This window comes from Theropithecus gelada, chromosome 17, assembly GCF_003255815.1.
Source record: "Theropithecus gelada isolate Dixy chromosome 17, Tgel_1.0, whole genome shotgun sequence".
Taxonomy (NCBI): Eukaryota; Metazoa; Chordata; class Mammalia; order Primates; family Cercopithecidae; genus Theropithecus; species Theropithecus gelada.
The window spans coordinates 16140183-16156632 of NC_037685.1; the positions used below are offsets into that span (position 1 = coordinate 16140183).

The following is a 16450-nucleotide window of genomic DNA, read 5'->3' on the forward strand; positions in this document are numbered from 1 at the left end:
ATTGTGAGTAGTATTTCAGTGAACATATATGTGCATATGTCTTTATAATAGAATGATTTCTATTCCTTTGGGTATATACCCAGTAATGAGATTGCTGAGTCAAATGGTGTTTCTGTCTTCAGGTCTTTGAGGAATCACCACACTCTCTTCCACAATGCTTGAACTAATTTATACTCCCACCAACAGTGTATAAGCGTTCCTTTTTCTCCACAACCTCGCTGGCATCTGTTATTTATTTTTTAGTAACAGCCATTCTGACTGGTGTGAGATGGTATCTCATTGTGGTTTTGATTTGCATTTCTCTAATGAAGATCTGTGATGATTTTAACCCAGCTACTTATAATAAGAACATGTGAGTTTTAAAGGAATGTTTATAAATCATATTTTATAATAACTTCACTTGGAAGGTTTTATCTAAAAAACATCCTAGATAACTCCTGTGTGATAGGCCCCAGGGACCACCGTAAGTACTGTGATAGCTTGTATAAAGGAAACTCTTTGGGGGATGCTGGGTAAATAACAGGCTTTCATTCAACTTAACATGGGTGTATTGAGGGCTTACTATCTGCCAGGGGATAATCTTAGTGCAGGTAATAGAGCAATGAACAAAATAGGCAAAACCTCCTGTTCTCATGAGCTTACGATCTATTACAGGTGGTGAGACAATAAGCAAAATAATTAAATAAGATGAAGAAAGTGCTCTGTGCCTGCTCTGGGCAGCCTCTGCTTGCTTTGTCCCTCCCCTGGTAGGAACGTAAGCTTCTGGTGCTGAGTTAGGTTCAGGGACCAGAAGAGTCCAAAGAATGTGAGCCTCACTTTAATGGAATTAAAAGCTTCCAGTTCTTTCTGGGCCATGATATAACCTATGACTGCAAAAGACCAGTGGCACCGTACAAAGGTAGCTTCCTTGTCGATTCTGGCAAGACTTCCCTGCACAGAACAAAGCTATAGGAAAACAAGGCAGGGGGCAAAGGGGCAAAGTCATGACAAAATGTGCTGCTTTTCATTCCAGCGGAGTTGTGCAAGTATGTACATGTGTGTGCAGTATCTTCTCCCAGTACAAAATCTACCTGCACTACTTCACTTATTTCAAAAAATTATTCATTAGTAAAATTACTCATCCTCTGTTCTGACCATAAAAAAAAAAAATAGCACAGTAATAGTTCACAGAAAGTAATAATTCAAGACATCCAAAGCAGGTGAATATGTCATAGGCAACTACTCAGGCTCTTGCTTAAACCCTGGGTGCCCAGTAGTTTGCAGCTGTACGGCACATCAAAAGAATTTATGATACATGGTAACTTTTTTAAAGTTTCATGGCTCAGCTGGGAATGGGGGCTCATGCCTGTAATCCCAGCACTTTGGGAGGCTGTGGCAGGAGGACTACTTGAGCCCAGGGGTTCAAAAACAGCTTAGGCAATATAGGAAGAAGCTGTTTCTACAAAAAAGTAAAAAACTAACCAAGCATGATGGTGTGCACCTGTAACCCCAGCTTACTTGGGAGGCTGAGGTGGGAGGATCATTACAGACTGGGAGGCAGAGGTTGCAGAGAGCTGAGATCTCACCACTGCGCTCCAGCCTGTGCAACACAGCAAGACCCTGTCTCAAAAAAAGGAGGTGGGGGGGGTGTGTCATAGTTTTATTGGAATCATAAAGAACAGAATAGGCCGGGCACAGTGGCTCACACCTGTAATCCCAGCACTTTGGGAGGCTGAGGCGGGTGGATCACCTGAGGTCGGGAGTTCGAGACCAGCCTGACCAACATGGAGAAACCTTGTCTCTACTACAAATACAAAAATTAGCTGGGCTTGGTGGCGCATGCCCATAATCCCAGCTACTCGGGAGGCTGAGGCAGGAGAATCACTTGAACCTGGGAGGTGGAGGTTGTGGTGAGCCAAGATCGCACCACTGCACTCCAGCCTGGGCAACAAGAGCAAAACTCAGTCTCAAAAAAATAAAAAATAAAAAGAACAAAATAAACACCTTCCAAGAAATAAGGTGTTTATAGTAATAATAAAATTAGTTTAGTCTTCCAGCACAGTTGTAAATGCGGAATTCAACATTCAGATATTTCCATCTCACTTAAAAAGTTATCCTGGCTTTTTGTGTGGTTATTACAAACAAGTCAACCAACGCCAGTTACAGTTGGCACCTTGAAGGAGCCAACCTGGATTCAATAAAAACTTTAAAACAGCCCAATGCCCATCTTTCAGAAGCATGGAATGATAGTGTTGCTTCTGACTCTAAAAAATAAAAGATGTGCTTTTTTAGAAACCATGTATGTCAGTATAATTGCTCCTCAGTTGTGAGTCAAGATCATAATTAAAGTACCTACCATCAAGTCAAAGAGTATGTAATTCATCTGGTAGGAGCTCAACTATTTTTAACTGAACAAGTTCTTCTAAATATTATAGGTCAAGCACTTTATCTCAAGCCTGCTGTAAAACATGTCCTACCAGTTTTACTATTCCACCAGAAACAGCATGCAAAGAGCCAGGTGCAGTGGTGCGTGGCTATAGTCCCAGCTACTCGGGAGGCTGAGGCAGGAGGCTGGCTTAAGCCCAAAAGTTCAAGACTGTAGTGCACAATGATCACATCAGTGAATAGGCACTGTATTTCAGGCTGGGCAACATAGTGAGACCCTATTCCTTAAAAAAAACATGCAGAAGGGCCATGCCATGAATGCACATGTCGGTGCCATTTTGTTGATAACATCCCCATAGGATTTACTCACATCCATGTTTACAGCTAGGGCCCTGTACAGCAGTGGCTCTGTCATCACCAGAAAACATATCGTGAAGAGAAGATATAACTGAGTGGGGAAAAAAATGTTCCTTAGGCACCTGGCAGCATGACTGTGAAGAAGGCTAAAATCACTAGCTCACACTGACTTCTCAAACACTGCAAAGTTCAGAACAAAAGCTCACAGATATTATGCACATAAGAAATCTGTCCCAACATCAGGCTTCACTTAAATACCCAGTTAGTAAGAAAAGGGAAGGGTAAATGTACTAGGATCAATAGGGAATAATTAAAGCAAGCGCCACTTGATTCTTACAGCTGAATGATAACAGAAATGCCACATTGAATTTCTTTTTCTTTCAGAGTAAGCCAATGTATTAATAGTTTGAAAGAATATATCTTCCATATGATTCAAGCCATCTAGTCTTATCACCTTAAACCACAGCCCCTTATCACCTCCACCTCCACCCTAGTGCCAATCACCAAATGCTGCAGCCCCGTAATGAATGATAATTTGTCTAGCACTCTGGGAGGCCAAGGCCGAGGGATCACTTGAGCCCAGGTGTTCAAGACCGGCCTGGGCAAGATGGCAAAACCCCATCTCTACAAAATATACAAAATTCGCCAGGTGTGGTGGTGCACACCTGTGGTCCCAGCTACTCGAGAGGCTAAGGCGGGAGGGTTGCTTGATCCTAGGAGGTCGAGGTTGCAGTGAGTCATGATAACACCACTGCAGTGCACTGCACTGCCAGCCTAGGTGACAGAGCAAATAATAATAATAATAATTTGTCAAGCTATTAGAAAAGTGGTCATGTCTATATTCATCTGCAGGAAGGAAAATAGGTAAGTGCTGTAGGACCTGCTTACTCGGCAGACAGCTTTCTATCCTTTTCTTTCCCTCTGTCTACATTATTATCCTGACCTGCTGTGACTTCACCAGCAGGAAGGTTTCAGCTGCCAACCCAGGGGAAATGCAGCAGCAGCAGCGATGGGCTTCCTCCCACAGGGGAAGGCTTGAAGGGTCCTTCACAGAACTGCCGACAGAGCAGTCTTTCCCATCCAGGACAGCTCTGAGTTATTCCAAAGCCACCAGCAAAGATGACGACCCAGGATTAAGGCAGCTGACAAGAAGAATGGATGAACAAATCTTGGGCAAGAATGAGGGTATAGAAGAGCAACACATACCACATGTGGTTAGGATGTAAAAATAGTATTTCTTTAATGTCTTCTAGAGTTGATAGTGACTTTGAATTAATTCATTAACTTTGTTTTTTTCTTTTGCATTAACTTTTTTTTAAAAGGTCAGTACCGCAGCTGGGCGTGGTCAACTCACGCCTATAATCCCAGCACTTTGGGAGGCCAAGGTGGGAAGATCACGAGGACAGAAATTCTAGACCAGCCTGACCAATATGGTGAAACCCCGTCTCTACTAAACATACAAAAATTAGCTGGGCATGGTGGCGTGGGCCCTACTCGGGAGGCTGAGGCAGGAGAATCACCTGAAACCAGGAGGCAGAGGTTGCAGTGAGCCGAGATCGCACCGCTGCACTCCAGCCTGGGTGACAACAGCGAGGGTCTTTTAAAAAAAAAAAAAAAAAACAGACTCTCTCAGTATCACAACCTATAATCGTCAAGATACCTCAGAGATCTTTTTGTAAAAAACTGATGACAAATTCTAATACACACACAATCATTAGAGATGTTACATAGCTTCAACGTAGCCTTATAGCAAGTGGACTCAATAGACATAAAGGGCTTGTATTAACCTAATAATAATAAATAACCATTTTGCATCAAGAGTTTGAAATTCTGAAGATACAATCTGGGACACCTATCATGATGCTAATTTTTGCTAAATATTTCAAGTTTGGTACAAAGTAGAACTATAACTTTTAAAAAGCTTTTGAGATAACTCCGTACATTTTAAAAACAAAAACCTATTCTTATGTGCTAAAAGATTTTTTTAAGTAGCAATAATTTTGACATTAATTTGCTAACAATATTGCCTTAAATGTGAAAACACTAATATTAGCACCAGACCTCAGGAGCAATAACCTTTACAAACATCTCTCAGGATAACCTTATTAGCAGTTGAAGAAAAGAGTGAATTCTCAAAACACAACTCAAAATGAATCTCCCTCGTCCTTTCTCTCTCTGGGGTTTTGTAGATAGATCTAAACTTACATTTTATTCATAATGTATAGCATGTCTCCAAAGACAGTTACCCAATATCCATGCATCCTGGTATTTATGCCCTTTTGGGGTCCCCTCTCCTTGAATCGAATCTCACTTCTGATCCACTGAAAGCTTCAGAAGTGATGCAGAGACACTTCTTGGCTAGATCGTAAGAGGAAAGCCCAAGTCTTTTGTGCTAAAATTCTTAATTGGGAGGACATTAGGTTGAGAGGGCTCAGCACTTTGGGTTCCTACAAAAGCAACCTGAAACCCAACTCAGAATGAACGGTCACGGTCATAGCCCAGGAAAATGACACTTAAGCTTAACTAATCAGAAACCACCAACCAACCTCTAACTAGAGACTTTACCAATCAGAAATTGCCAATGAACCTCTAACTAGTGACTTTTCACTTTAACAACTCAAATTTTTTTTGTGGGGTTGTTGGGTTTTTTTTTTTGCCTTGCTTCCAAGAACATCTAGAGCTGCCCAATTCATGAGCTGTCTATTCAAATAAACTGGTTAAAATTTGAATGTGCCTAAGTTTATCTTTTCACACTTAGAATTCTTGTTCTGGGGAATGCCAAACTCGCATGGAAGAAGCCCAACCACCCTGAGGCCTACAAGGTATGCGGAAGCCCAGGATTGCCACAGGGAATGGTCACGTGGCTGCATGGCCAGCCTTCAGCTCTTCAGCCATCCCAGCCCAGGCACCAGACATGAGAGTGAAGACACTGTTGTGGACGTCCAGCCAAGCCAAGCCTTCAGATAGCTGCAGCCCCAGCCTCTACCTCACTGCAACATCATTAGACATCCCAAGCAAAGTCCAGCTATCCCAGCTAGTGTCGGGGCTCCTTTTTCTGCCTAAGATCCAGACGCACCAAAAGATTTCCACCCCCTCTAAGACCAAGAATGTCACCATACCTGATCAGACTCTTTCACAAGATAACGTGCAAGTTAATCTGTTCCCTGATCCATTCATTCATTGTCCCTAGAAATCCTCTCAATGGAATTCTTCCACCCCTTCCTATAACCTGTTTTGCCAGGATGATGTATAAGCTTTTGAACTCCCTTGGGGGATGGGTAATCACTCTGTGATTCGCCTGGTGTACACATTAATTAAATTTGTATGCCTTTTCTCCAATTAATCTGCCTTATGTGGGCTGATTTTTCCGAGAATCTTCAGAGGGCAAAGAGGAAGCTTTCCTTTGACCTCTACATTACTCAACCCACAGAACCAAGAAAGATAATAAATTATTGATTAAGCCATGAAATGTAAGCAATAAATGTCTGGAACACTATATATGTAAAATAGCAGTTAGCGACCTATTTGGTAGATATGTATAGATAGCAACAAGCAACACACACTCCTGATTCAACACAGTGGTTCCCAGTTCTCACTGTGGGACGTCTCCAAAGTGTCTCCAAAAACTTTAGAAACATTGTGAATGAACTGATACAATCTGACAATAAAACTAACTTCATTTAGTCTGAAAAAGATATATATAGGGCATACTATTCCTTATGATGGGAATTAAAAAGAAGTCAAAGAAAAATATCTGAGAAAATTGTACTCATAAATGAATCTTTTATTTAAGTAAATAAATCTTTTTTTTTTTTTTTTTTTTTTTTTTTTGTGAGGCGGAGTCTCAATCTGTTGCCCAGGCTGGAGTGCAGTTGCACAATCTTGGCTCATTGCAACCTCTGCCTCCTGGGCTCAAGAGATTCTCCTGCCTCAGCCTCCTGAGTAGCTGGGATTACAAGCACATGCCACCACACCCAGATAATATTTTGTATTTTTAGTAGAGATGGGGTTCCACCATGTTGGCCAGGTTGACCTCAAACTCCTGACCTCAAGTGATCCGCCCACCTCAGCCTCCCAAAGTGCTGAGATTACAGGTGTGAGCCACCATGCCCAGCCTAGCCTAGTAAATCAGTCTTTTATTTCAATTTATTTCAATAAAAGATTGATTTATGGTTTTACTGATCATAAGTCAAATAAAAGTCTAATTTTAAATCTTTTATTTGAAAAGGGAGTGTTACCAATCTAAAACTGATTTCTGCCCTGAAAAGCTCCAGAAACGGGCAAAACCTCTACTATAATTTTCAAAGTCTGAAGGCCTCAAAGGGTGATCTGCCTGCAACACCCCACCTGTTGCCTGTAAGCCGAATCAGAATCTGCATTGTAACAAGATCTCCAGGTGAGTCACGCGTCCACTGAAGTTGAAGAAGTACTGGCATAGAGCAGTAGTTCCCAAACTTGTCTGCACATGAGAATCATCTGGGAATCTTTTTAAAATTCTGAAATCCAGGCCATACCCTAGACCAACGAAATCACCATCTCTGGATGTGGGACACAGGGATTGATGGTTTTGTAGCCTACCAGGTGATTCCAATGTGCAGCCAACTTTGAGACCCACTAATCACCCTAGATAGGGCACTGGGAAATCACTTGGGGAGCATAAACACTAATACTGGTTTCCACCCCCAGAGAGTCTCATGTCGCTGGTCTCAGGTATGACCCATGCAACTGGAGTTTTTAAAAGCTCTAGGTAATTCTCATGTACAGCAGTTTGAGAACCACAGACCTGGATCCAGGCACAGAAGATTTCAAAATGGCAGCTGAGCCGGCACCACTTCTTGGGAAAGAAGGTTTTAGAGTCGTGAGCCTTAATTAAAACGAACAGTTGCCCTCACAGTTTTCAGCTAACTCACCAGGTAGAATGACAGCATCAAGCTCGCTCAAGTTCAGGTCTGCCAAGTCTCGGACGTCCCTCCGGGCTCTCCTGGCACTTTCTGCCAGCACATTGCTCCTCTTTCTGTTGGGCTCTCTTTCAAGTGAGTAACGATGAGCATCTGCTCAACATTAGGCGCAAATACCTTCAAAAATAGAAATGAAAACACATGATGTCATTGCCTCTATGAAAACAATCAAGCAACTCTATCTCAGAATCTAAACCAGAAAGCCAAGACCGAAAGCCACGAAGTGATTCTGTATGCCTTCAGGGCCAACATCAGCTACAAATATTATAGCTCAACCACAAAGAAGAAAGTGCAGGGGCCTTCTAGAGGGGGAAAAAAAGAACTATAAATTAGCTTCCAAAAGGAAGGGAGATCACACAGATCACAAAGAGGTGGATTTTCAGATAAATATATATATATATATTTCAGATAAAAATATATATATATTTTCTTTACATAGATGAAAGGGAACGAGAGGACATAATTTTATAGATAAGAACATATAGGACTCAAAAACATTGGAGGATTAAATCAGCCCTTGAGATCCTTCAAAGCAGTGCTTCTCAAGCTGGCTGCACATTAGAATCACCTGGTGAGCTTGGGCACCAACGAGGCGACTTCAGTGGAAATCTCTGGGAGTGAAGAGGCAGCCTGAGCCTTGCTCCAGCTTAAAATCTCCCCAGGTGATTCTGTTTGTCAGGGCTGGCAACCACTAATGTAAAGCAAATGGGAGATAAAACTCAGGACTGTGAGTTAAAACCCCAGAGGCTTCAATGCCAAGACCCTGAAGCAGGGCATCTGGTAGCTCTCGCTTGATTCACCTCCATGTATCCAGCCCCACCAAGCTCTGGGTCACCCCCACTGTTCATCCTCAGAAACACTTGAGAGGGGAGGACATCACTCCAGTTTCCCTATCCCTAACCCTGGGATCCTGCAGGGGCCCTGATCTGGAGAAACATGAGGACTTGGAGGCAAAGGAGGAAGCTCAGGGGAGACACCTGTATATCAGGGGTTGCCTTTGAGCCACACCTTCTTCACTGGCTTCTATTCCAACCTAAAACTCACAGGTCAGCTTCCCCAGGAAGTGCACGAGGCTGGTCTGAATCAAATGTCCCTTGACTCTCTGAAAGGGTGGCATTAGGGCCGGGAGGCATAAAATCAAGAGTCTCAGCCTCTTGTTACTAAACTTTGTATTTCACTAAAGTATATGCTAAGATTCTAAACATTCTTCATAGACTGTTTTACAAAATTGAATAATAGCTCCTATCTGACATACCATATATACATACATATATGTGCTTGGAATCTCATATATATACACACACACATATATATACACGTATATATACACACACACACACACACACATATATATATGAAAAGACTTTGAATATTCTGAAGGGCAAGAAAGATGCAGATACAGGCTGGGCATGGTGGCTCATACCTGTAATAGCAGCAGTTTGGGAGGCCAAGGTGGGAGGACTGCTTGAGGCCAGGAATTTGAGATGAGCCTGGGCAACATGAATATGTTCTGGGATGGACAGTGGAGATGGCTCCACAGCATTGTGAATGCACTTAATGCCAGTCGCTTGCACATTACTTAAACATGGTTAAAATGGTAAAGTTCATGTTATGTATGTTTTACTCCCTCCCCCTCCCCTCCAAAAATTCAAACTAAAAAATTAGCCAGGAATGGAGGTGTGTGCTGCAGTCCTAGCTACTGAGGAGGCAGAGGTGAGAGAATTGCTCGAGCTCAAGAGTTTGAAGTTACAATGAGCTTTGATCGTGCTACTGCACTCCAGTTTGAGTGATAGAGCAAGACCCCGTTTGTTTTAAAAAAAAAAAAAAAAAAAAAAAAAAGCTAAAAACATGGATTTGATTTTAAACAATTCTCCAAACAAGTTGGCCTTCAGTTGTTTCATGGAATAATCATATCAACATGCTCAAAAAAAAAAAAAATTGCTAAGAACCATGGATTTGATTTTAAAGAACTCTCCAAACAAATTGGCCTTCAGTTGTTTAACAGAATAATGAGATCAGCATGCTCAAGGAGTGAAACATGTTTTCGACATGTGCATGTCCCTTGGAACTGATAAGAAAGCAGTGAGGCATTTACTGGGTTGTAATCTAGACACAGTAAGTCCATGTACCTCTCCTGGTCTTCACCTCAAGTACAGAGACCTGAGTTCATTAAATACTCACAAACCCCAGCGTGTAAGACATCGCTCTTCACCTATTAGGAAATCAATAACTACTCATTGAAAGGATGAATGAATAACACCCACATTAATCTTAATACCCCTCAAGTGAAACAGGTGCTAGATATCTCCTTTCCTAAGTTTTAGAGAAAAGAGAATTGACTTCTAGGACTGACTTTGTCACTACCTAGTGATGACCTTAAAGAAGTCATTTTTCCTTCCAGGGAAACTCAGCCAGGAAATTGAACAGAGATGCCCTCCAGCTTCAAACTTCAAGTCCTGTAGACAAATAAATTAATGAACTGTATATTTTAACTTATTAAAAAGAAGGGTGCAGCGGCTGTGGTGGTTCCTCATGAAGTTGAGTACTACCATGATTCCACTTCTAGGTATATACACAAAAGAATTAAAAACAGGGACTCAAACAGGTATTTGTACACCCATGTTCATAGCAGCATTATTCACGACAGGCAACAACCCAAATGTCCATCAACAGATGAATGGTACACAAAATGTGGTGTTATACATACAAGGGAATACTATTCCGCCTTAAAAAGGAAGGAAATTTTGACACACGCTACCACACGGATGAACCCTAAGGACACAGGTCAAGTGAAATAAGCCAGTCACAAAATGACAAAGAGTATATGATTCCACTTGTAAACACCTAGAGTAGACGAAGTCTTAGAGATAGAAAGTAGAATGTAATAGAGGCTACCTGGAGCTGGGAGAAAGGAGAATGAGGAGTGAGTGTTTCACGCTTGCAGTTGCAGTTTGGGATGATGAATATGTTCTGGGGATGGACAGTGGAGATGGCTCCACAGTACTGTGAATGCACTTAATGCCAGTCGCTCACACACTACTTAAAAATGGTTAAAATGGTAAAGTTCATGTTATATATGTTTTACTCCCTACCCCTCCCCTCCAAAAAACAAAACACTGTTGGCAAAGGGGCAGCCGGTGAGGGGCGGGCTGGTCTGGACTGCGAACATCCCTGCTGCCCGTTTTTTGTCTGAAGCCCAGCTGGGTAGCTGGAGATCCAGAGGATTGTGAGGAGGGAGGCGTGTTGGATATGGTTTAAAAAATGAGAAGCCCCAGGCTGGGCCGGTGACTCAGGACTGTAAGTCGCCGCCCAACCCTTTGGGAGGCCGAGGCGGGTGGATCACTTGAGGTCAGGAGTTCGAGACAAGCCTGTCCAAATTGGTGAACGCCTGTTCAAAAAAAAAAAAAAAAAAAAAAAAATTAGCAGGGCGTGGTGGCGGGCGCCTGTAATCCCAGCTACTCGGGAGGCTGAGGCAGAAGACTCTCTTGAACCAGGGAGGCGGAGGTTGCAGTGAGCCCAGATCGTTCCAATGCACTCCAGCCTGGACGACAAGAGCGAGACTCCGTTTAAAAAAAATAAATAAATTACAAGCCCCTGGGGAGGGAGAGCTTTAGGACAAATACCTAAGGCATGTGGGGCTTAAAACCCAGATGATGGGTTGATGGGTGCAGCAAACCACCAGGGCACATGTATACATATATAACAAACCTGCACGTTCTGCACATGTATCCTGGAACTTAAAGATAACATAGCATAGCATAACATAGCATAGCATAGCATAACATAACAACATAACATAACATAACATAACATAACATAACATAACATAACATAACATAACATAACATAACATAACATAAAAATTAGAAGACTGAGAGAGGGAAAACAGCTTAGGGATGGGTTGCCCCCGCCACTCCGCAGGCTTCAGAGGAAAGAGAAAGCGCCCCCGTGGCGCCCCCAGGCCCGTGCAGCGCGGACCTAGCCCCGCGCAGCCGGGACCTAGCCGCGCAGCCCCGTATTATCACAGCACTTCCGAAGCTGCGTGTAGAGCCGCCAGCTCCCACCTTCGGCTGCGCCCGCGCGCCCCCTTGCGGCGGATCCCGCTCTGGCGCATAGCCCCACTGGAGTGCTGGCGTGTTGGCTATGGGGTCCCAGGTGGGAGAGAGATCTGTCCGCTGAACCTGCGCCTCGCGGGTCCCGCGGAAGCTGCAGAGAATCTGTCCTTTTTGTTGGGAGGGCAGAGAGAGGGCGCCAGGAAGCCATAAGCTAGATTTTTATTAATAGATAACTTTTATTTGAAAATTATCTTTAAACGAAAGAGCAAGGGGGAAAAAATGGATTCTATCCTTTGCTGGACTACTAAAAAGTAACTTCCATTCAACTTATTTCAACAGAGAATGTCGATTTTGATATGCAATATTTTAATTGTTTTAAAATATTTAATTGTGTGCAATAATTTTTTTAACCGCTCAGTTCCAAAGCTGGAAGTTGAAGTGATGTTTTTGACAGGGAAGACTAAAGAAAAGACCCCATTGCATCTTCATCGGAGCTGGAGGGCAAAAAAAATTCTTAGGACACTTAACATGGAGAGTCTGAGATCAGGATACAGCTGTGGGCTGTAACTAAGGGCAGTGGAAGCAGGCAACTTGGCTAGGATGCCGCTGCTCCTCATGACATTTTGTCTCACAAACTTAGCAAGTTCTTAGAAAGTCCAAAACGCCGTATGTGTTGCCTAGTTTTCTTATCTGATCAGAGGAAATAAATAGGAAAAATGCAGATAATTTGCATTTTATTTGATAATTTTTAAATAAAAGTTACCTGTTAATAAAATTTCAGGTAGGATGCTCCCTGGGTTTCTTCTGTACAACATCATTCATTGACCAGATATTTGAAGAAAAGTTATTCTGTGTTTTTTTGAGAGCAGGTACTGTTTATTAACTGACCAACTTAGAAAAATAATCATGGTAGACACCTTAGTTCATTCTTCTAATAAGCCTGTTGATCTGGTCCTCCCTGTTGCCAGCACCTCCACCTTCTACAAAATGGGTGGTCTTTTTCTTTAGTCTGCCTCATGGAGAAGATAATCTGAAGGACCACAGGAAGTTATTTGCTTCTTTGAAGCATTTTCTAACAGTATAGATCTCATGAATCAGATCTTCCATGCAGATGATGCCATATTTACCAAGAGATGGAGCAATCAAAGCGTTATCTGTCAAAGCAGTTCACTTCTTACTGATTTTGCCATAACCACGCTTGTAGATTAGTTTATTTACTGACTTCAGATTAGGATACCCCCTGAAATATATGGTTCTACAATCCTCAGCATGTTAATCGAATCCTTGTTAAGCTTCACAAACGTTCCACTGAAGATTTGACGAAGGCGAAGAAGCTGCAACAGTTTTTGGACCTTTGGACTCACACCACTGATACCTCTGATCCTGATGACAAACGCCAATTTGGGTTCTGCAGGTACATAGAAGTTGCCAGCTTTTCTTGCCATCCTTGCCATTCAAATTTCAGTTCTGTATATCTGCCTATATTCCTTGTGGTAGTGCTTTGCTTTTTCATAGATAAGCTTCCTCCTTGCCTTTCGAAGCATCTTTTGGGCAAACTTCTTTCTCAGGCATCTGATCTTCAGCTCTGTGAAATTCCTTTGCTTTTTCTTGAGGGTTTCTGGTACAGTAGGAACCTTCTTCTTCTTCTCTTTGACACTCTCCATGGTTCCAGCGGGAAACGAGGAACTATTCTTTTATTATTAAAAAGATGAAATCTGCAATCTCCAGCAAACACTACTTTCCCTACTGGATCTTTAAATTATTAGTCCCACATTCCTCCAATAAAAATTCACTAATCCTGAGTGCTGAATAAACCCTGCATCTGCTTTCAAGAAGAAACCTACCTTTCTTAACCTGGAGGTAGATTGCTGCTCATAAGTGACAGGTGGAGTACTGTAAATCCCTGAGGGTGATTCTAGCCCTTGACCCAGTAGGGTATTTACTGTCAGTGACTGACGCCCAGATTTAGAAAGAGGACGTAAACATGGTGTCGACACCAGACAGGGCAAAGAGCAACTGCTTGTGGGAAACACACATGCATCCATCATCACTGCGGATGAGGAGGAAAAGGAGGACAAGGTGTGAATTTGAAAAGCAGGATAACTTAGTGAGGGTCTGAGTGCTCAAGATCAAATCTCACTCCACCCTCACTGTCTTATGTGATCCCGAGAAGTTACTCAAAATATCTGTACCAACATTTCCTCAGTCTGAAGGTAGGAAGTAGCACCTTTTCATAGGGTTGTTGGAAAGATTAAAAATAGTATATGTCATCTGTGTCAAAACCTTGATACTAGTGTATTTCTGTTCACTGTTTGCACCACGTTAGTTTCCTTGATATACGTTGATTAAAAAAACAAAAACAAAATTTGACTTGGCCCCGTGGCTCACGCCTGTAATCCCAGCCCTTTGGGAGGCAGAGACAGGCAGATCACCTGAGGCCAGGCGTTTCAGACCAGCCTGGCTAACGTGGCGAAACCCCATCTCTACTAAAACTACAAAAATTATGTGGGCCTGGTGGCACATGCCTGTAATCCCAGCTACTCCGGAAGCTGAGGCAGGAGAATCACTTGGACCCGGGAGACAGAGGTTGCAGTGAGCTGAGATTGCACCACTGCACTCCAGCCTGGCCTACAGAGCAAGACTCTGTCTCAAAAAAAGAAAAAAAAAATTAATTAAAATGTCAAATTGGCTTTTATTAGTGACTCATAAAACAGGCAGTTGCTATTCAAAATAGAGGGAGCTTCAATGAGCCTGGCAGACCAGTTGGTTCTCCTAAGGTTACTTGAACAGAAATAGGGAAACCGAAATACAAAAAGTGAATTGGTTAACATCAGGTTACTTCAGGTTACTTTCCTTATAAAGGGTTACAGCAGAGGACTTCCTTATCATGCTGACTCAGGCTGACTGGGCCTTTTCTGATTGCTTGCTGTAAATCTCTTGTTTTTGGGAAAAGCCAGTCTATTTGGGAATTTTCTTGTTTACGTTTCAGCTTGATTACATGGCACTTAGCACAAGTGACCCCATTTTGGTTCAATCTGTTGCGACCTAATGCAGGAGCTCAGTCCAAAACCACGGCCTCTCATACATTTTATTTAACAACACAAAGAAAAGAGTTTTTGTTCTGAAGCCGATTTTCTTGAGGCTATTGATAAACCGATCACAACAGAACTAAAAAATATATTCAATAAACAAGTACAAGATTAAAGAATTGTCTAAAAAATGTAATGTAACAAGTGAAAGATTATAAATCCAAATCACTCGATTTAGGATTAGGGTGATGTATTCATTATGGCTCCACAGTTTGTTTTTAAGTGTCACCTAATGAGTAGATGTCACACTCCAATCTCTTCCTTAAGTGAATATTATAAATTTTAATTTTATTAAATTCACACTTAAATTATGCTTTTAAAATTATCTTTGGGTCGGGCATAGTGGCTCATGACTATAATTTCAACATTTTGGGAGGCTGTGGCAAGAGGATTACTTGAGCCCAGGAGCTTGAGACCAGCATGGGCAACAAAGTGAGACTGACTCTACCAAAAACATTTTATTTAATTAGCCAGGCATGGTAGCACAGGCCTGTAGTCCCAGCTACTCAGGAAGTGAGGTGGGAGGATCGCTGGGGCCTGAGAGGTCAAGGCTGCAGTGAGCCATGGTCATGTCACTGCACTCTAACCTGGACAAGAGAGCGAGACCCTGTCTCAAAATAAAAATGAAAATAAAATAAAATTATCTTTGAACTAAAATAAATTATGCTTTAGGCAAGTGAAATTGTCAAAACTCTGAAAATAGAACCTACATATAGTTGATGTATTTGTTTAGACCAGTTAATCATGTAAACAACAGGTAAGTATATCCAAGTTTCAGAAACACTTTGGAGGTTCGTTAATTTTTGGTTACCTTCAAGAGTTTCTTAACCTCTTATTTGTGTCAGGGCCAGGCTCATGCCTTTAATTCTAGCACTTTGGGAGGCCAAGGCAGGAGGATCGCTTGAGCCCAGGAATTAGAGACCAGCTTGGGAACATAGTGAGACTCCTTATTACTACAAAAAAATTTAAAATTATCTGGGCATGGTGGTACATTCCTGTAGTCCAGCTGCTATAGGGGCTGAGATGGGAGGATCACTTGAGGTAGGAGGCTGTGGCTGCAGTGACTGTGATTGCACTACTGCACTCCAACCTGGGTGGCAAAGTGAGACCCTGTCCTACAAACAAAAAGGAGTAGAAAATTAGTGTGTCTAAGGCCAGAGCTCTTAGGCAAACTGGTGAAGCTCCTTCTCAGAATAATGTTTTTAACGCCTAAGATAAAAAATGAGATTGTAAGTGAGAAACTAAAAATCAGCTCGGACTTTAATCTGCCCTGGTATTCATTAGCGTGGACTGATAAAACCAGCCTCAAAATTACCAGAAAACAATATTTCTCTCAAACCACAGCAAATCATAAAGTGTCATAACAACCTCCTTTCTTTTCTCCTTAAAATTTTTTATTTTTTATTTTTGCCGATTCCTTTATGCAAGTTGCTGTGTGTGTCTCTGTTGTCTCCGTGGAAGGCCAGAGCCACGTGGTCCTGAGTTGGGCACCAGGAAGCGTAGGCTGATCTGAAGAAGATACTTCAATCATGGGTGATGTTAAAAATTTTCTCTATGCCTGGCGTGGCAAAAGGAAGACGACCCCATCCTATGAAATTAGAGCATTGGGGAACAAAAATAGGCAGAA

At 42.2% G+C, this 16450-nt stretch overlaps 1 pseudogene; it reads right to left on the reverse strand.

The window, feature by feature from the left end:
* Positions 1 to 12652: 12652 nt before the first annotated feature.
* LOC112611035 lies at positions 12653 to 13398 on the reverse strand (annotated as a pseudogene).
* Positions 13399 to 16450: the final 3052 nt, after the last annotated feature.